This window comes from Camelus dromedarius, chromosome 6, assembly GCF_036321535.1.
Source record: "Camelus dromedarius isolate mCamDro1 chromosome 6, mCamDro1.pat, whole genome shotgun sequence".
Classification (NCBI taxonomy): domain Eukaryota; kingdom Metazoa; phylum Chordata; class Mammalia; order Artiodactyla; family Camelidae; genus Camelus; species Camelus dromedarius.
In genome coordinates this window covers 13,561,986-13,583,975 of record NC_087441.1, presented here as the reverse complement: position 1 = coordinate 13,583,975, position 21,990 = coordinate 13,561,986, and the positions used below count along the sequence as shown (strand labels likewise).

Sequence of the window (21,990 nt, the reverse complement as noted above, 5' to 3'; positions counted from 1 at the left end):
CTGAGAATTTTTTAGTGTGGTTTCTATTCCGAATGAGGTCTGTGACCTTGGACAAATAGCATTCTTCCAGGGCTTGGTTCTCAGCAGCATAATGGAGAGACTGTTGTAGATGATCTTGGAGAGGAACACTTCAGGCCCTAATGTTTCATAGTTGTAGTCTGTCTCCTTCCTTCTTAAAAATATTATAATATCAGGAGGGTTAGCTCAGTGGTAAGCCTGTGCTTAGCATGCATGAATGAAGTCTTGGGTTCATTAAAGAAATTAGTAAGTAAATAAAGGAAACTAACCACCTCTCCCTCCCAAAACAAACAACAAATACCCAATACTATAATATCAGATACTTTACAAAATAATCAGAACACTCCCATCCACCCCCATTTTGGCATATGCATTTTAAATTTGGATCTATTTAATCCATAATTTAAGGTTCCAAGTGTACGAATTTTTATTGAGCTGCAGTTAGCTTGAAAGACTCCCATTTTGCTTTCCCTTGTAGAATTCCTTGTGTTTCCATGTCATTTAAAAAAATTATTACAGTTAAGGAAGTCGTTCTTTTTATTTGCCAGTGAACACGCTGACAGCTGATTTTCATTCTGCAGAGAGTGGCTTTGATTCTGTGCCCCCCTTCTGTTGTTTCCTTGGGGTAGCCTTCCAGGTTTCATTACCAGTGGAAAGAGCAGGTGTTTTGTCGTCAAGATAAGGACACAGCATTGTAAACTGACTATACCTCAATTAAAAAAAAAAGATATGGATTTGAATCTCCCGTCTGCCACTTACTCAAGATTTGTCTTGGTTGTTAAGAGTATACTTTCACAAGTGATGCTAATTTTGATGCCACTGGGGGGAAAAAATGTCCTCAGATTTTCCTGCCACATCACTGGTATTGGGAGAGTTTACTTTGACAGATGAAGGATGGTATCTTAAATTTGCTTTGGGTTTTGCATTCCTTTACTTTATTGGAGCAGATGGATGTATTTCCATGTGTCGATTCTCTGATTTAATTTCGTGTTAGGAACAGTATTCGTGGCCCATTTTATCTATTGGGGCCGTAGTATATGCTTCGAAGCTCATGGTTTATATTTTCACATTTGCACGCAGTCCTTCAACGAACAATTTTTTTCCAAATTTTTTTTTAGTGAGTTAAGTTACTGAAAGTGTCTTCCCTTCGAAGTTTCCTACACATAGGAATCGGATTTCCAGGCCAAGACCCTAGACCTGACTTAACCCATTTTGTCCTGATGATACCAGAGAATTTTAAGTCTGGGGTTTTGTGAGTAAAGCATTCTGTGTACAGTTAGAACCCAGTTTCCTGTGGTTCCTAACTTTTCTTCACACAGTGTGTTTACTATGTTCCAGGGGTTGTTGCAGGCACTTAACAAATATTAAGTCATGTAATTCTCTCAAAACCCTTTTGAGGTGTAGGTACTCTTAGCCCCATTTTACAGACAAGGAAACTGAGGCTTGGGCTGACTAGTGACGCGGCTTGCCTAAGGCCACCCAGCTCCAGAGAGTGGAGTCTGGGTTGGAATCCTGGACGTCTGGCTCCCAAACACTGTGCTCTTCACCCCACTGGGCTGACTCTAACGGAGCAGGCTGGGTTTTTCCCTTTAGGTCTTGGATTGGTCAGAACCCCGATTTGGTGCTCCTATGGACCCACCCCTAACGTCTGCAGGGCCCAGGGCAAGAATACAAATGTAGACACATGTACCACGTGTCAAGATATTTTAAAACTACTAATCAAGCTAATACATTACTAAATGAAACGCCGTATCCTCTTATCTTGGCAAAGAAACCTCCACGAAATGATCTCAAAGGCCAGATCTGAGGTTAGAATTCTTAGACCCCCTAGACCTTTCCTGCTAGAAAGTGGTGATGCAGGCAGGGTCGGCCTCCAGCCTGCCCTCTTCCCACTCCTGGCTGCCCTTGAGGGGCAGGGCCTTCAGCACAGGGATGTGACTGTCCACCTGCTGTCCAACTCTGTTCTACCCTCCAACATCCACCACAACAAACACCCTGTGGCCGGCCCTCTGGCCTTGGGGTGCGCTGGCAACTCCACAATCTTGAGTCCCAGGGCAAGGGGGATGGTCACCTCAGGTAGGTTTTTCCTCTAGGCTCCTGTAGGGGGAAGGGAAGGGCCCGAAGAGGGCCGGGATTCTCTAAAGTGAGAGGCTCTCTGGCCTGGGGCCGGTGGTGTCGTCATGGCTCCTAAGGATTCTTTGATGTCATCGATTTTTCCTGTTTGCCTCTTGTCTGTTGACTTGATCCATTCCCTGCTGTCTACCTCCAGCTTTTGTTCAAGCTAGTCACACCTGAATTCAGTAATTATTTACCTAAGAAGTATTATATGAAAGGTGCTGGGTGTGTCCCCACCCTCTTGGAGTTTAGATTTTTTATCTTGGCTTAGCCCTTGAAAGCTTCCCACAGCATAGCCTGCGTTGTGCAAAGGTTCAGAGGTGACTGGTGACAAACGCTGAGAATTTCTTCCTGGTTAGCCCAGAACGGAGGCCTTAGGGAAGAGGGCAGTGGGAGATCACGGAAAAGTGGAGGCTCTTAGATAAGGAGGCTGGGGAGTTACACCTTAAGACTAAAGGAGACCAGCATGGCAGATTGAGTCAGAGAGCTACCCAGAGTCGGGGAGATCAGCTCTTAGGATATCGCGTTAAATCAGACGTGAAACCTTGAAGCCTGAGCTAGGGCAGGAGTCAAGGGATGGGTATAGACAGCCCTGAAGACATCAGAAATGATGGCACTTAATGGAACATGGACAAGGGGGTGGATGAGAAACAGAAAAGCCCCAGACGATCCCCAAGTTTCTAGGCTCTCACACCTGAGATACTATTCCTCTCCTGAGAAAAAAGCAGTATCAAGAAAAGACATGACTGAACTGCTGGCTGGCGAAATAGAGGGAAAGGGTAGCAAAAACAATGATTTTGATTTGTTCTTCGTAATACTGATAATAGCTAATGTTAACTGAGTGAGTGCTATGTGTCAGGCGCTGTCCTAAGCACTTTGTACACATAAACTCGTAAATCCTCTTTCTACCAGTGCGGAGACAGGCACCTAGAGATTCAGGAACCATGCAGCTAGGGCCTCTGGTCAAGACTAGGTATTCTGGCTCAGAGAATGTGTGTGTGTGTGTGTGTGTGTGTGTGTGTGTGTGTGTGTGTGTGTGTGTGTGTGTTGTGAGAGAGAGAGAGAGAGAGAGAGAGAGAGAGAGAGTCAGTATACAGAAAAGCTTAGGGTTTTAAGCAATGAACAGGGACAAGTGCTTTCCTAAACTCAGGAACTGTCGCTGACATAACCCAGCCTCAAATCTGGCATTTTTCCATTGGCAGGTCCTGTCGACTTCAACTTCAAAATTTGTCTCAGGTTGACCCTTCCCGTCCCCAGGGTCCCCTCCTGCCTCCAGCTCTGCACTGGGTGCAGCGGCAGCCTCCCTGCCTCTCTTCTTGGCCTCCATTCCCATGTCCACTGTGCAGCCAGATGAATGGTTTGGGGGGGTTTCTAGATTTGTTTGCCTAAGGTCCACTTACATCCAGGGAAGCATGCAAATCTGACGTGGATAGCTTGATGGAGTCCCATGATTACCTCTTGCTATGCACAAGTTGTGCCCACCCCTCCCCCGCTGCCAAATTCACATGCCGAAGCCCTGACCCCCCTGAGTGTGGCTGTATTTGGAGAGAAGTAATGGAGGATGAGTGAGGTCACAGAGCAGAGCATGAAAGGATTTGTGTCCTTACAAGGAGGGATACCAGGGGGCGCTCCCCTCGTTCTGACTTTTCCTCCCTCTCACTTCAGCCTATGAGCACACACAGGAAGAAGTGGCCATCTACAAGTTAAGGAGCTGGCCTTCACTGGAAATCAGATTATCTGGGACCTTGATCCTTGGACTCCCCAACCTCCAGAACCATGAGAAATACCTTTCTGTTGTTTAAACCACCCAGTCTGTGTTATTTTGTCATAGCAGCTCGAGCAGACTAATACAGAGACTTTTGCATAGTGAACTTAGGAAGTCTGTCCAGAGACTGCCATGCAACATAGGAGTGTGTAGTGGTCTGAGTTACCAGATTCTGTGACTTTATATTAAGAATAATTACTGTAAAGAACGTAATTCATGAAGCCACAGAGAGGGGAGTCTGTTAGGATCAAATAAGACTGTTCCATCATAAAAACTTGCATATTAAAGCCAAATGTTATCTCCTACTCTCCAGACACAATAACTAGCAACAATTTTATAGGATGTATGCTAACTTAATTGATATAAAAACTTTCCAATCTCAAGACAATTTTCCCCACTATTATATAAATAGATACCGAGTAATATTTTCCTGTCTTGCCAGTGATTCACATTATTGTTTACCATTGAACTAGTTTTTCCTTGTCAGGAGGTGATCACACCCATCAGAGAAAGTGTCATTTCATTCTCTGTGTGTGGCTTTTTCAAACTACTGATTACCAGAGGGCTTCCCATCTTAAATGGAGAATTTATGGAAAAGACAAAAAGAGGTTGTATTTTTAGAAGAATGATGTGCAGGTTTGAGACAAATGAGTATTAAAACAATCAAAAGTTCTTTTTTTTTTTTTTTTAACAGTAACTTCTCCAGTCATAATTTTTTAGGGAAAAAATGTTTCATGCAAAAGGTTGTGGGGGGTGGTTAGTGGATTATGTACAGAAAACAGAAAAATATTCAAAGTATTATGGTTTATCCTTTGGATGAGCTGTAGGGGAGAGGGGAAGTCATTTGGACAGTGCATGTGATGAAAAAGGCCAAATATGTTCTCCAGTTTCTAAGATAACTTTTGTATGCTATGAATTTAAAGCAAATCATTTCATGTAGGTCAGCATTTGGTCCAAAAGGAGCAAAGGCGTTGTGATCATTCACATGTATAATATGGGCATCTTTTGTAGGCTGTAATTTAAAGACGATGAAGAAAGGCAATTTTGAGAGAGGGTCGCTGATGGGACCCTGTTTAGACGCAGCCCTCTTCCCTGGAGAAGCAAACTTGCTGTAGGAATTGCATATAGTTGAAGGGATTTTGTTTGTATTTCAAATAAAGTCAGCAGGGAAGGCTGGCACCTGCCTGCCCAGCTCTCTGTCCTGATACCCAAATAGCTTCTCCCTCGCTGGCTCTCAAGGTTCAAGATCAATGGCAGCATCGGTGAGGCACTTCCCAGAAGCCCTCGTTGCTTCGTGAGGAGCCCCCACCCCTAGTTAGACAAGGGGTTGCTTGCATTTTTAAAAAACAAAACCAAAGGAGCTTTCCCTCTCTAGTCACTCAGATGGGAGCATTGGAGCTATTCTGCCAGCGATTAACGTCTATACTTCCAGAAATCATTTACTTAGCTTCCAGGTCTTTTGCCAAGTGGTTAAGGAATCAGCCACCTCCATTTAGATGCTCATTGTCATTTATTGAAGCACTTGGGGTAAAATAAGCCCCTTTCTACTCTCCGTCTGTCCAGGTCTCCAAGAGGAGTAATTTGTTCCTCTTGACTAAGAGTCCTGAATACGATCTGGTTCAGAGAAGGTTAGAGCTCAGAGCTCAAAGGAGGTCAGGGCTTACATTTTATGGAACAAAATAATCACACAAGAACCAAAACTGCCGCTGTTGACTTGGTCAAGACACCACAGTTGTTGGAGTGACGAAGCCAACCCAGATAGGGGTAAATATATTTTATTAGGTTAAAAAAAAATTAGGAGGGGAGGATATAGCTCAGTGGTAGAGTGCATGCCTAGCATACACAAGGTCTGAGTTCAATCCCCAGCACCTCCATTAAAAATAAATAAATAAATAAATAAACCTAATTACCTCCCCCTACACACAAAAAAAATTAGGAACACACTATTCAAACTGACTTTTCAAACAATAGGTGCTAAAAGTGCTATTCTAAAGTTGGTAGTTATAACTCAGGACGACAGAGATATCCTGAAATATTTAATTCATATTTTTGTTGGGTTTGGGATTCATCTGAATTGCCCCTCACTGCACCCATCCCCATTCAGAATGAAGAACAGTGAGTTTCTCCCAAATTAATGCCTTCTGCCTCCTGAGTCAGGACAGATTCCTTGAGTGTGTTTATGTGGGGAATGAGGCCCACTCTGCATCCCACTGTATTACTGATAAAGCAAAAAAAAAAAAATTAAAGTATTAATGGCATTATTAGATGTTCTCTGTAATAGCTGGCAGCTCTAAAAGCTATTTTGACGGATATAATGTGTGATTTATGAATTAGGTTAATGGGTTCCTTTTTTAATGGGAAATGCACTTGTATAAGATCACTTACTCAAGTAATAATTACATGCCTCCTGTGAGTGCTTTCTCCTCCTAGGCTTGTATTTTTTGCAGGATTTTTTTTTTAACTAGACGTGGGACTTTTTTTTTGAGTTCAGATTAAGAGGCTCAAGCTGATATTCTCCACCCCGAATGCTGAGAGAGAGATGGTTACACGGCTTTAAGTTCCTCTGCAGATTCACGATGATGTTTGGCTAGGCTGTGCATGCATTTTTGATTAGATGATGTTTTTAGAGAGTTTGCTTATATTTTTGTGAATATTGTGACCACTTGTTTGTGCTAGAAGCAGAAATGTGAGGGAACAGATTTGATGGCAAAAAACAACCAAACCAACAAAAAAGCCCTCCAAATACCTTGTAGTAGATGTGGTATTTTCGGGGCTTTGCCAGTGGAAAGGCTCTGTACAATGTCTGCTTCTTTAGAAACACTGTCTCCTTTCCCTCGGGTAGAGTTAGATCCTGATGAGAAAGTGGGTATATGTGCAGTGTAAATATTTGTCTCTCAGAACGACTTCCTTCATACAGCCTAGGCCAGCCTAGAGTTTTCTGGAGAAAGGAAGCTCAGGGCTGTTGAGTATAGATACTGTGGCCAGGATGATTTTATAAGGGGAGGGCAGTGGGGCTGCCCGATGTCACTTTCCCTCGTGTGGTTTTCATAATAGGCTTGCCTTTCAGCTCATTCAAAGCAAAGACTGAGAGATGCTTAATTTGCAGAGATGTCTGCTGGGTAATCTGGATTGTGACTCTCCACTCCTTAGATAACGTGATGACTAGTGTGTTTAGGGTTTCCTTCAGTTTTGTTTCTGTTTTGCTTCTTTTTTTTTCCCCCAGGGGAGGAGGTAATTAGGTTTGTTTGTTTATTTATGTTAATGGGGGTACTGGGGATTGAGCCCAGGACCTCATGCACGCTAAGCATGCCCTCTACCGCTGAGCTCTACCCTCCCCCCGCCACACTGTATTTTGCTTTTATTCGCTTTTAACATGCTTTCAATTGTCTAGGAGGAGCGTTTTGGGAAGAGGCATCTGAACAAGATTGTTTGGAAGCCTACCGTTGAGACTGAAGAAATGTACTGACCACCATCATCCTGTTCTTAGAATAGACTCTATTTCTTTATGGAAAAAAATGATCTTAGCACCTAGTAATGCTTAGAAGACCTACTATTATGGCGTTCTTTCCCTGCTGAGTTCCAGTAGCCTGCTCAGGGCCATTTGGGTGACAGAAACGACAGGCAGTATCTGGGAGGGGGCTGAGCACCCCCAGGAGGGCTGGACCCACTCTGAGCCAAGTTTCGGGCTGGACGTCACGGAGAAGCAGCGTTCCCGCAGTCTCATTGCATCCCCCCACCAGCCCTCTTCTCCCCCTCAAATCCAGGACGCTAAGTGCTGCCTGGGGACAGTCTCAGGCCAGGCACACTGGTCCCTGGCACCAAGGCCTCAAGTTCACTTTGCACTCCTCACTCTTCTCACCAAGTGCCACCTGCCTCTCCTCTTCCTCCCAGTGGTGACTCCCAGCCTTCACCAGTATCTTGTTTTTTCCTCCCCGTCTCCCGTTAGCAAGGGACTTCCTGTCCCCTTCTTTAGAAGTTACTCTGGCCAGTCCCTCTGAACCTCCCTGCGTGGATAGTCCCCCCCTCCCCCGTGTGTGTGGAAACTTAACCTCCTGTAAACTTCCCTGCATTCTGACTTGCTTTCCTTTTGAGATCCGGATTTCAGTTGCTGCAAATAACCAAATCCAGTGTCCCATTCACTAGTGGTCAGGTTCCTTCGGTCAGTATTATGCTCCTGGGACAGTAGCTGCCCACTGGAATCACCAGGGAGCTTTGGAAACTGCTGATACCTGGATCCCATTCCCAGAGATGCTGGCCTTGTTGGGTTGGGGGTGTGGCCCCGACGACAACTCTGCAATGTATGATCCCTGATTTCTAGGTGAAGAAACAGGCTCAGAGGATGGGGAAGGTATTCTAGCCTAAAAGCTCAGGGCTAATAGAGGCTGATCTGGGATTCCCTCCCCATGTGTCTGCTTGTAATGCCCACCTTTCATTTACTGCACTGCGCTGTGTGGATCCAGAGACGCTTTGTAGCATTTCTACCAGTTAAGGGAAGGGTCCTGCCTTCACCTGCCTTTTATGAATCCGTGGGCCTGGACAAAGGCCTTGTCTTCTCTGACCAGACTTAGTGATCAACACTGGCTGTGTTCGAGTTGCTGCAGGCCTGGGTCCACGTCACTTACTCTGGTATGCAGCAGGCCGTCTGAATTCCAGGGAGTACAGAGCTGAGCACACGCGTCAGAGAGACACATTTCAATTTATCATTTTAATTCTGCCATTAACCATCCACAAACCCTAAATGGATTCCTCCAAAGTGGCATCTTCGAGCCCATTATCAGAGCTAAATGTTTAATAACTTTATTAAATAATCCATGCCATGGTGTATAGGAAACTTTCTTTAGTCTTTTCACGTAGAAGGAGGCATTTCTGGACGTCCCTCGGGATGGCTTAACATAGCTCTCTAGGCCGCTGGCGGGCCCCTCCCCTTGCTTCCTTGCTGAGTGCCTTCTAGCCTAAAAGCTCCAGGCAGGGGAGGTTCTGGCAGTGGAACCCCCTGCTTAGCGGGCTTCAGAAAGCAGCAGATGTGAGGCAGACATTTAATCAATTGAAAACCAGTTTTGAATTCAGCCTAGGAAGCAATAGATGCTCTTAGCAAACACAGCACGGCTCATGGTGGATGAGCAATTTGCAGCTCTTCTCTTCTGTGTCTCAGCTTTTCCAGTGACTGTGTTAGAAATATTTGGAGTAGAACATTATAGGATAGCAATTGTTGATTCTCGGTTAAATCACATTCTCTTAGATGGGCCATCTTTGCAAATTAAATTCATTTTATTGAAAATAAGACAAGCAACATGGCTTGTTTTCTTTTTCAATCAAATAGATCACAGACTTAGAACTGAAGTAGCAACAGTGTGATCAATACACTCTCTCTCCAACTGGTTTTTGCTATTATTATTATTTTTAAATCAGCAGTCATTTTAAGCAGTGTGGTTGAAAAGCAGTGCAGCCACTAAATTTGCATACTGATAATGTGTGTGGTTTAACTCTGACAGTGCTCTCAGTCATATTTGTAATTAAACTGCATGTTGTCTGTGTTGGGCCAAGTTTGGAGTAAACTTCTCTTCCCTGTTGTAATCATCACCATGTTGTGGAACCTGCAGAGGGAGGTGATGCTTGCTGCCTCGGACTGCTTGAAAGAGACCAGCAAGTAAACTTCTCAGAATAGGAAAAGGGCTTGTAAGAGGCCCTCTTGCGTTTCCCCCTTTCCCATCTCTGCCTTCTCTCCTGTACACAGGTGATGGTGGGCCTCTGCCACTGGACCCTCCCTCAGTCCCTGACATGCGTCTTGTTTTGGCTATTGGAGCTTATTATACAACGTTGGGATCCGTACATTTTTATAACTGACCCCTTCTATGGGGAACTTTCTGATGCTTGTGTTTTAGGAACACATCTTTGATATAAAAGAAGTAATACCAGCAACTAATATTTTTTGAACCCTCAGATCTAAACTTTACTTGATGGCGCTGGTTTCCTTCTTCGTCAAATTTGTTTATCTGTCAGGCTCAGAAACTATTTAGCCTTTCTACGGCATGCAGTGGATTTCAAAACATTTAGTATTATCAGTTCCTAGGCAAGGACTGATGGATGTAATTATTTTACTACCAAATGCAGACCTCTTGAAGAGAAGCAGCCACTTAATGAGAGAGTAAAGACTGAACTATGACACAGTGTTTAGGCATTGAGTGGGAACTGGAATCTTGATTTCTAAATCTACCACGAATAAAAGTAGTATGAATTTACTGGTGCAGGGGCTCAAAAGGAACCAGACATGAGAATTGTCAGAAATGTTTCAAAACTTCAGTCTTGTGTTTTTAGGCTACTCATTTTAATTGTTTTCTTTGTAGTAGTATTTTGCTTATTTTGCGTCTGGGATCTGCCAGGACCTCTGAAGTCAAGATGGCAGTTGAGCTGCCCCGAACATCTTGTAGGTGCAACAGCTCAGAAGGGAGGAAAGTAACTGTCTTAGACATTCGTGCTCTGTGCCATAATCCTAGAATAGCTTTCAGGGTCTGTATCCTGAGATGTCTAACTTGAAAAGCTCTGTAGAGCCTCATCCCACTGGGGCCCACAGTCAAACAACCAACCAGCAGACAACAGGTGCTCACTTTTCTGTTAAACAGGGAACTTCGGCATGCTTTGAAGCTTAAGAAGGGAGTAGGTAACTTGCGTGGGGCTGGTTCCCTGTCCTAACGTGAGAATGTTTTGAATTGTTGGGTGGCTTATGGTTAGTCCTTCCCCCCAATTGGACACCGCAGTTCATCCGTGGTTCACTTGAATAAGATGTTAGACGGAATGTACTATTGATTCAACATAATAAGGTAGAATTGAATTTTTCTGGGTTTAAGGCAAATGAGGGGACAAAAGGATACAGTTCCTCAGGTTCTACCCTTAGAGATCGTTTCTGATTCTTTGAGGCTGAGGAGTGGTTCTTAACCAGTGTTAGCACAGCCACCCGAGTAGAGGTGGCACACGTGATGTGGGGACCACCAGGGATGCCCCATGGCCTGGAATTCCTGGGCACAGTTTCCATATAGAGGAGGATGCTGGTGATTCAGAGACTCGGCCTAAAATTCACAGGTTTCTTAAGTTGTGTGTATCAAGCATCCTAAGTAGGATGGATTCAGCCCTAAATCTTGTGGAGGCTCCGAGCAGTACAAGTAGGCATTTCACGTGCTGGACCATCTCCATGCAGTGAATTGCTGTAGTTGGTCGGTGGTGCTTTTTATTTCCTTCATCTCAAACGGAGATCTTGTAAATTCCCTTTGCCTGAAATCAGCATGGTTGATCTCCTACCTCACCAGATTTAGAGCTCTTTGTTTTCTTTCACATACTTTCCCAGAGAACCCAGGAGTTTTAATACTTTTTAAAACAACTCAAACTTTTTCACATAGGGGAATATTTGACTGAAGTGTTGTGTATTAAAACATACTGCATTTATCTTGGTGTCTTTAGTTATGGCAGATGTTAATAGATGTGGTTCAAAAAGGGTTCCATGGGCAAGTCATTCTAGAAAATGCTGCACCCATCTCCTCCTTACTGGTTCAGAGTGCACATTAAAGAGTCTCTAAACTCTAAATAAATCTGCTTAACTTTGTCTAGATCAGGGTTTCCCACGCTGCTTTGAGCCCAGAACACTAGTGAGAGAAGCCTGGTACGTGTTTATTTGATACATCTGGAATATTGATATTCTTGGATACCAGTTTGAAAAATGCTGATCTTTGAGATTTAGAGGCCTAATTTGTAGACAACTCTTCTAATAAAATGAGTTCACCTGTAGTGGCCATGTCCTTTGGGATTTATGTAAACAATATGAGGTATATTATTTTCTAAGACACTCAACAGTTTGACTATTTGAGTAGGAACATTCCATTGAGTTGAAAGTTCATTTTGCGTGCTAAAAGCAAACTTGTGATTTTAGTGTGTCTCTTTCCTAGTTTTCATGCTTTCTCATGTCTAGGAGTGAGTTTGTGTTATTCTTCCTTAAACTTGCTAAGTGATTTTCACAAATTTTACCCCAAACTTAAGAGAAACAGGAAAATTAGTGATTTGTGACAATGACTAGAGACTATCTGGTATGTATACCCTTTACCAGGTGGCATTTAGGGACCCACAAGCTTATATGCTGTGCAAAGATTGTTGCAGAAACTTTCCATAAGTAAGGAACAATGCAATTTCAAAAGTGAAATAAAACTAATCTTTGCATTCTGAACATTGGAATTTTTTCCACTTGGATTAAATTAAATTAATTAAATACATTGCAGCAACACAGAACTGCTCTAAGCCAATTAAAGATGAACTTGGTTAAATGTGGCTTTTTGGCTTCTGGCCATGGTGGGGGCTGTTGTCTAGTTGAACAGCACTGTGGACTCTAAGTCAGATTTCTAAGTAGAGAGCAGCAGGATAAAGTGGTAGCGGAGGGTCAGACAGCTGTTCCTGAGTGTTCATTGTTGAGGGCTGGAGAGAAGTGTGACTGTGCTGACGCTGGGTGATGGTGATGACATGGTGATGAGATGGTCCTTTGAGTTAATTCACTCATGTTTAATGTCACCAAGCAGTAAGGGGATATTTCTGTTCTGCTTTTTTTTTTTGGAGGGTTTTTTATTTGTTTGTTTTTTAACACTTTTATTGCGGTATTATTCCTGTACAGTAAACTACACATATTTCAGATGTACGATTTGATGAATTTTGATAGATATGTACAGCTATGAAACCACCACTACAATCAAGATAGCTAACACTTCCATCACTCCCCAGAAAGTGCCAGTTTCAAACTTCCAATTTATTCCTTCTCACCCCCTTTACCCTCTGGTAACCATGACTTTGTTCTCTATGTCTGTGAGTCTGTTTCTGTTTTATAAGTAAGTTCTTATGTGTCTTTTTTTTTAGATTTCACAAATGATATCATGGTATTTTTCTTTCTCTTTTTTACTTCACTTAGAATGACAATCTCCAAGTCCATCCATGTTGCTGCAAATGGCATTATTCTTTTTTATGGCTGAGTAGTATTTCATTGTATCTTTACACCACATCTTTACACCGTCATCTGTCAATGGACATTTGGGTTGTTTCCATGTCTTGGCAGTTGTAAATAGTGCTGCTGTGAACATTGGAGTGCATGTGTCTTTTTGAATTACATTTTTCTCCAGATATATGTCCAAGAGTGGGATTGCTGGATCATATTGTAAGTTTATCTTTAGTTTTTAAAGGAGCCTCCATACTGTCCTTCATAATGGCTGCACCGATTTACATTCCCACCAACAACAGTGTAAGAGGGTGGGATATTTCCATTTGGTGGTTTTGTTTTACTGAATATATGAGTGGGAAGAAGTAACATGAAATTAAAAACAAGCAGAGGTTTTATTTAATGATCAGAGGCTTCAGGGTATCATCAGTATTTGAAGAGCTAGAACTGCTCCTACACTTATAGGAGGGCTGCCATCTCTTTGAGGGGGAAAATTGGAATCGGAGATCTCTAATGGCCAGTTTCTTAGTGACAAGGACTTCTTATTTTTAGAGGTCACTAAAAGCCCTCCTGACCGGGAGGACATACTCTTCTCAATTTCATGTGGCTTGGGAGAGCTTTCGGCTTGACATTTTGACAGTACCTCTGAAACTTGATAAGTAGTTCGTAGTCTCTCTCTCTGAAAAGCTTTGCAAGTTTAAAAGTTCTCATTTTTCTTTGGTGGATTGCCTTTAATCTTTTTTAAATTCATGGACTAGAAATACATCTTTCTTATTACTGAAGAATTGCCTTAGCACTGCTCACTATATATCTTGAGCTAATTGGAAATTAGATCATTCCCAAGGGGTGAAACACTTTACTGTTGAAAACATAAAAATTTTGAAATTTTGTCAGCTGCTTTGAGATTTTCTTGACTATATAGATTTTTACTGACTGTACCCTAAATTTTAAGTCTGAAAATCTTCACTAAAGAAAACTATGTTTTCTTTTAACTCTGGAAAATTTCAAAACACATATAAAAGTGGAGACGAATACAACAAACACCATGTGCCCTTCACCCAGCTTTAACTGTACTCAACATTTTACTGATCTGATTTTATCTAATTTAAATTTTTAAATTTTATTTGCCTATTTTCAAACAAATACAAGATACGTCATCTGTAGATCCATCATTATATACCTCTAACAGTTGAGGACTTTATAGAATAACATAACCACATTATTGTCACACTTTACAGAATTAACGGTAATTTTGTAGGATCTTAAAGAAAACTTTAAAAGATAATTTTGACACTGATGTTCTTATAAGGTTTTATTTCTGCATCTCAGAGTTGGACTGTCCTTGTGGTGGAGTAGTTTCATGTTTAAGACACAGCATCTTAAAGCTAACTTGTTGGAAAACATGGCTGTGTAGGGGAAGGTGTAGAAGGATTAAAGAATTCAATCCAGTTTGCTTACAATAATTAGGGCTGTTGCCCCTCAAAAACTCTTATAAATAGGGATTGCTAATGGGGTCATCCATTTCTGCATTTACCCTCTTATTTTCAGCTTATTTATAGAATTTTTTTCTTTTTAATGCAGGTACTGGGAATTGAACTCAGGACCTCAGTGATGCTAAGCATGCGCTCTATCACTGAGCTATTTATTTCCTTCCTCTATTTCTAGAAATTTGAAAGTACATTGGAGGGGGGAGGGTATAGCTCAGTGGAAGAGCACATGCTTAGCATGCATGAAGTCCTAAGTTCAATCCCCAGTACCTCCATTAAAAATAAATAAATAAACCTTATCACCCCCTCCCCCCACCAAAAAATACATCGGAAAATACTCTGTGTGCCTGTGTTTAAATAAAAGAGGGAATGAAATACTTTCACCATTGTCCAGATTTTTGCTGTGTGGACAGCTTGGTTCTAGAGTGAATATACTGTTTGGAGCTGTGGGTATAGACTTGTGTACAGTAATACGTGTACAGAAAGGTGGTCAACTTTTTGGTTGGTGTTGATGGATGGGCTCACTCGTGCCTCCCACGCAGCCCTGGGTGTGGGGTGTGGGATGTCATGTACAGTCTCGTTCCCACAGCAGGATAACTTGCTTTTGCTACCTGAAGGTCTAACCAACCAGGAACCCCAAGCAGAAAAGGCTACATCTCCTTAGCTGTCGTTTTCTCTCTTTGTGACCAAGCCCTTTTAACTGCAGGAGTGCCTGAGTCTTGAGCTGCAATCCCATTCGAGTGCCCATGATCAGGTGTAGTAAGGTGCGTTTCTTGTACAGAGAGGCCTAATTTTGTTAGATTCTTTGTCATCTCACATCTAATGCTGCCTTCTTCGAAACCCTCCTCAACACAAACGTGGGGGACAATTTTTAAAAGGCGACCTTAGTGTGATAAAAAGGGCTAGAGAAATAATGGAAATACTGGAGAATACTAGAACCTTTGCCTTGATTTGATCAAGTGGACAGATTCCTAACATGGCTTCTGAGTGCTTTTCCATTTAGAGAGAGAACGTTCATGAATGTTATTTCATGTGAATCTCAGTCTGAAACAGAGATGATATTAGTCCCAATTTTTAGTCCCACTTGGGGAAAGTGAGCTCAGAGATGTTTCCATGACTGACCGGAGCCTTGCTCTGTCTGCTGTTTCCCCTGTACCTTTTAGGGTTGAAATAAGAAAGAAGAAACTCAAGTGGCTCACCTCCATTTGGACCTTTGTATAAACTACCTTGTCCCTCTTCTCCCACCCAGATCATTCGAAAATTAGAAGAATTAGAAGTCGTCACACCACACACACTGTTGAGTGCAGAGTTTGTATGCAACAAGCAAGAACTCTTGGCATTTTCATTTTCTAGGGGAAATGGGCATGGAACAAGTAATTCCCATGAGATCGTAGTTGGTGAGCAAATGGTAGAACAAAAATTTCTAAAACGTACGTTAATAGTTGACTTGTTAGCAACTTAACATGTGTGGGATGATGTTCCAAATATTCTTTGAGGCAGATAAAAATGAATCTTATCCCATTTTACAGAAAAAGAGCATAGAGTATGAGAGGCTAAATAATGTTTCCCAGACCGCAGATCAGGTATATGGCAGATCAGACCCTGCTCTCCCTGCCAACTCCTGTTTGTTGACCTGGAATTACCAAGTTTTAGCCTGCAACAGTGATGGTATAATTACAAAATACCATATTTGAAGTATTATCTTGCCCCAGAGCACCCAGCTTTCTGCTCTGCTTCTGAGCCCACCATGGCATCCATGGTTGAGGGGTGAATATGAGTTAGTTTGCATGAAAGTGTCCCTGAAATATGATTTCACTGTTAAGTTTCTATCTTAAAGCAATTCTGTTTTCCTATAAAAATGCATGTGACTGGCAGAAATTAGAATTAAAATACTTTACAGTAAAGCCAAATTTTCTTAACTCTCAGCCATACACTATGCAAAATAAAACAAAATAACTTGTCAAGGAAAGGCTTCTCCCCTACCATCCAATTGTAAAAGTAATCATGTGAATTAGATAAAGAAAAGAACATGGAACAGTAGAAAAATAAAGACTACAAAAAATTCATAGTTTCCTCCCCAAAGATAGTTTCGTATATTATGGTATTAACAATTTGGTAATATTTTTGCTATTTTGGAGTCTGTTATATATTTATAATCATACTATATATGTAACTGTTAATTTGCCTTTGAAATTTAATATTATGACATAAAATACATCTCTACACTATTTCAGGCACTTTGTAGGTACCATTTTTAGTGTCTTCAAGATACGCTGTAACCACCCTCCAAATCTGAGATATTTAGAACTATTTTTGATTTTAAGCTATAATTTTTTTGTTTATCTTTTGCTTTCCTTCCTCCGAGTTTTTTCGTTTTTTTCAGTGACCTCTCAACTGTAGGAATTGGACCGATTCTATTTAATTAAATCATTCTCTGTATAGCTTTCTCTCTCTGTCCTAAAGATTTATACCATGTTTAGACTTGGATTTTACAAAGCTTTCTGCCTAGATTTGGGTTTTATAAAGCTTTCTGCTTAGATTAGTTTGAAATAAAAATGGTTACTTTTTAAAACAGAAGCCAACCTTTTGAAACCCATCATTTTCTTAGGGTTCTGTAAATGACACCTAAATTAGAGGGAAACGTTTTAGCATAAACACAACCTAGGCTGGTTGGTATTATGATAGCTGGACTTGGACTCATACTCTGATTGCCTGAGCCATTTTTATGAAATGAGTTGGCTGGTTGTTACCTAACTTAGGCACTTTTCCCTGAAGCAGCCCAGCCCTGAGGCAGAACATTCTTCACCTTGCGGCCTGAGCGCAGCTCGGATCACCTGGGTTGAGCCCCAGCTTCACCACATCCTGGCTGTGTCACTTTGGCTGCAGGCCCCCTCAGTGCCCCTGCTTCCTCAGCTGTAAGACAGGGGTGATGATAGTAGCTTCCTTAGGGCGTAGGATGAAATTAGCAAAGGTATAGAAAGCACGTGTTTGTGAAATGGGTGCATAACATGTGTATGAATATATCAAGAGTCACCACTAGTGGCCTGATGAAGGACTGTGATATTTTGGGCTTTGTCTTGGTCAGTATTTTTAATTAATGGCTTGGCTGAGGGCATAAATGTGCTAATTACATGGAGATTATGGACAGAAGAGTTAAAGCTCCATGAGGGCTGTCTGGTCCACGGGCTCAGATGATCCAAGAAGATTTATGAACCCTGGAAAGCCTGAGTAATAACATGCTTGTCGCCTCACCTGTGGACTTTAGGGTTGAATGTATTTTCACCTTTATAATGAGAAAGTGAATAAAAGGAAAACCACGCCTCCTCCCTGACCCCTCCCCAAAGGATAAAAGCAAATACAACATCAGAAATTCCACAGACGTAGCCACTGGTAACGTTTTGGTATATATTATTCCAGACTTTATTTTTGTGTCTTTTTTTTTTTTTGGAGGGGGGAGGTAATTCGGTTTATTTATCTACTTTATTTTAATAGAGGTACTGGGGACTTTGTGCACACTAAGCATGCACTCTACCACTGAGCTATGCCCTCCCCACTCAGACTTAAAAAAATTGCTCATGCAAATATTGGAGTGAGCACTCTCCCCACCCCCGCCTCCCTCCCTGTTAGTGAGTTATTTTTGTTTTTTTGTGTTTTTTTGAACACATTAAGGAATCATTCTTTAGCAGCTTGTTTTTTTCCATTTAAATTGGGGACATCCACCCACATCAGTAGATTCACTACTAGATTTACCTCATTCCATTCAATGCTGTCTGTTATATATATAGACACCTTATAATTTAACTCTTCCTCTCTACTGATGGTTACATAAGGGTTTTTTGCTTTTATAAATTACTGTGTGTTGCTCATCGTTATACCTATCCCTGCGTAAGTTGGTAAAGCCACATCTATTGGCATGGGATGGTGGAGCCACTGGTTATGTGCATTGGAATTGGTTATCACTGTTTCCAAATTGCTCTCCAAAGATATTTACTGCTTTATTCTCTGACTTCTATCTTTTTTTTTTCTGTTTGACATTCTTAAGGGTTTACTTTCAAAACACTTTCAATTAGAATGCAGGGAAACAAAGCACATCGAAGAGTTTTCTTTCTAAGTTTTGTCATGACATTTCAGTTCCTTCCTGATCTTTTTTATTCTGGTCATTTGTGCATGTGTCCTCCTTATTTTGACAAGGTTCTGGTTCCTTCTGGGGACAGCCATGGAACAGTTCTGCTTCTTGAGTTTTGCTGCCATTGTTGGGACGAATTGCAGTGCTCAGAGCCTCATCTCCCAGGTGGACTGCAGGGCTCTGTCCACACCCACTACGCTGGTCATCCAGTGAGAATGTGGAGCCTGGACCATTACTCCTATGGAGGAAATAGTCACGTTAGCTCACCTCCTCTTCCCCCAGCATCCTGACAGCTGTCAAGAGCTCACCTGTTTGGTTCATTGTTGAACGTGTTCAGTAAAAAACCCAGTATTTCTACTGCTTATTCTGCAAAGGGGCTCAAAGCAAGTTGTGGGCAGTCCTGAGGAGAAGGAAAGGGGACGAGGATGTCGGGTAGCTTTTCCTGCAGTGCCTTGGCTACCTTTTGATGTTTTCAGTCATTCTTAGATGAATGAGAGGAAAACATTGTTGCTGGAAGCATTTGAGATTTATTTTTTTAAAGACTTGTTTAGTTGTAATGTGGTAATACTTTACGGGAATAAACTCTGGCTGACCCACTCAAAGGATATAAGCTTGAAAACATTTAGAGTTTTGATTTGCTCAGAGGAGGCGTTTATGGTTTTTGAAGCACAAATCCAGTGGGAAAATAGGTTTTCTGGGTGTTAGCTCTAAGTGCAAAGAGCATGTCTTTGAAGTCCAGTCCAGTGCTCATCTCAAAAGATATAACTATTGGTAAAAGTAAGAGCAAGATGGATAAAGCTATGTGAGCAAGCTTCAGAGTAAAAAGGTTTGGAAACTTAAATCCCATGCTACTTTCCTCCCTGAATTAAGCGCCCCTCGCCTCTCACCTGGCTCTAGCACGTGCCATCCCATGTGCCATTAAATTGTGTCTATACCTCTTTCAGGGTCTGTCTGGGCTTAACTGAAATCCTTGTCCATTTGAGTTTGAGAAAAGGGAATGACTGAAGACGAGCCAGATGTGTATTTAGGGAATGCATCTAAAGAAATGCATTCACAATGTATGAGAGACTATCAGGTTATAAAAGCATGTACTCTCCATTTTTGTTTACTTTTTAAAAAGAATGCTTGTGTGCATGTAAACACACATAGAAAAGACAGAAAGAAGGGAGGGTATAGCTCAGTGGTAGAGAGCGTGCTTAGCATGCGCCAGGTCCTGGGTTCAACCCCCAGTACCTGCATTTAAAAAAATTAATAAACCTAATTACTCTTCCCCCATCTTCCCCCCAAAAAAGAGAGAAAAGACAGAAAGAACTTAAACATTAAAGAACCTTAGATTAGGTTTCTTGTGATTTGAGGTGACTTTAACTTACTATTAACTTTCGGAAGCACCTGAACCCTTAACAATAGTATGAATTATTTAGATGACTGGGAATGGAAGAAAAGGAAAACAGAAACACTGTTTTGTTTTTTGCTTGGAAAAAAGTGAATTATCCATCTACCAGAACACGTTTAAGATTTTGTAAAAAGCATCTCTAAGTGAAACACAGAATGATGGACATATCTGAATATGGCTGGATGGAATGACGTCCCATTTTTGTGTCGAGTGTTGGTGTCATGGACTCTGAATGTTCACTCCAGACATTACCCGTGAGGTCAGAGCATGGATACACCAGCTGGACCTGAGCTGTGCATATAATACAATAGGCTTAAAACTTAAGTATCAGTAATAATGCTGTCATAACTTGTCATCAAAGTTAAGTCATCAAGTGTCTCTCAGAGACAGTTGCCCTGTGGTCACTGGGAATAACTAATCCACATTTTACTTGTCACATTTCAGCTATAAAGAAGTCTGGCAGGTGATCTCAAAGACTCATTTATTTTATACTATCTAATATACTTAACTGTATTTCTACAAGAGTAGACTTTTGTGCCTGTATCTTATAAAGCTTTCGTGTTTAAAGATACTCAGCTTGGCTTCCTCTAAAGATATCTTGGTTTTGACAATTAATGAAGAATTATGAGAAATCTTTCAAGAATTACAGATGCTCTGTAGAACCCTAAACTCTATAATAAACTTCAGAGTTCTGTTTCTTAAATGAGGGGCACAGGTAACCAAGATTTTTTGCCTTGAAGTCAGGGTATGAGAACGGCTATCTCATGTTCCCCATTTTGGTTGCCATATCGTGGTGTCTTCGGCAATACCTTTTAGGCTTAAGGTTCATTGGGTCCCGTGTGGACCACAGTAAAATATGTTTCCTGCTTTCCCCCTCTGGCTCCTCATCATTTTATTAATCAAATCTCAGTCTCAGTCGTGCACAAGACTAGCGGCATTTGTTAAAATACTGACATTTTTGCTGATGAGCATTGTGGAGACCCCCCTCTTCCTCCCAGTCCCCTGGCTTTTGTCTTTAGGTTTCATTAAAACTCCCATCTTTCATATTTTGGTAAGAGAAGACTTTAAGTGGAGGTGTAATCTGAGCATCCCATCTAATACGTGAACTCAGCATGGGCATTTTGAAGCCAGCTATCCCATCTGCAGTGTGAGTATTAAAGTACAGTGATATTATTTCAGGAGGCAGCCCACACCGTTGAAGGGCATCTTTGCTGGGAGCTGAGAACAGCCAGTTTAAGCACAGTTCAAGCCTTCTGGATTGGCTCTCTTGATTTGAACCCACTCCCTTCGTGGCTCCGATCAAACTCGGTGGTTTGGCCAGCGTGCTCCGCTGGCCTGTGAAGCAGCATGGAATGTGTCCAGCTTTGAGATTTCTCTGGAGTAAGTGGGTCTGGGTACTCTGGAAGACTCCTTAAGGCATTTTGTCATTGTGCGTAGTGACAGGTCCTTCAGCAATTTGTTGTGTTGTGGAAAATCCCTGAAAGTAGTTGGCAGTGAGTCCTGGCCTTCTGGCCACAGCTGAACTATGGGACCTATGGCCAGCCAGCCTTGCCCTCTGTAATTAATCTCTTTGAGTCTCAGTGTCTTCATCTGTAAAATGGAGACAATATCACCTCCCTAGGTTGGTTTTAAGACAAATGAATGATATAAAGTGCTGTAGAAATCTTTCAGTTCCTAATGGTTGTTGCACTTAAAACTTTTTACCTACATTCTCAGGATTTAAAAAATGACATAAGGGCACGTCTATATGTCTACTGTTTTTACAACGAATAACATCAATTGTACAGGCTGTCCCTAGGGGAGGATTGTGACTGACCGTTTTAATAATATTTTTATTAAAGGATAACACAGTGACTCATGAACACATGTGTTACGTATCTCTTCTTTGTTCACTTGGCCCTGGATACGCTGGCCTTTGAACCTCGGTGCCTTCTCGCTTGCCTCCCCTTTGCTTTTTGCTCACTCACATGCCCCTTACCTGGGATCTTAGGTCTCGGTTTTACCTTTACTTCCTCAGAGAAGCCCTCCCAACACCCCAGCCTAGGTCAAGGCCCTCTGTGTGTTATCATTTGCTGGAGATACTCCTCCTTCCTGACAATTTCCATAGCTGCAAATCAGTAATTA

At 41.8% G+C, this 21,990-nt stretch overlaps 1 protein-coding gene across 1 annotated transcript in view; it reads left to right on the top strand.

Annotated features, from left to right (window-relative positions):
- Window positions 1-21,990, top strand: part of AKAP12 (A-kinase anchoring protein 12) — a 92,119-nt gene that overhangs the window by 26,888 nt on the left and 43,241 nt on the right. The window lies entirely within an intron of this gene.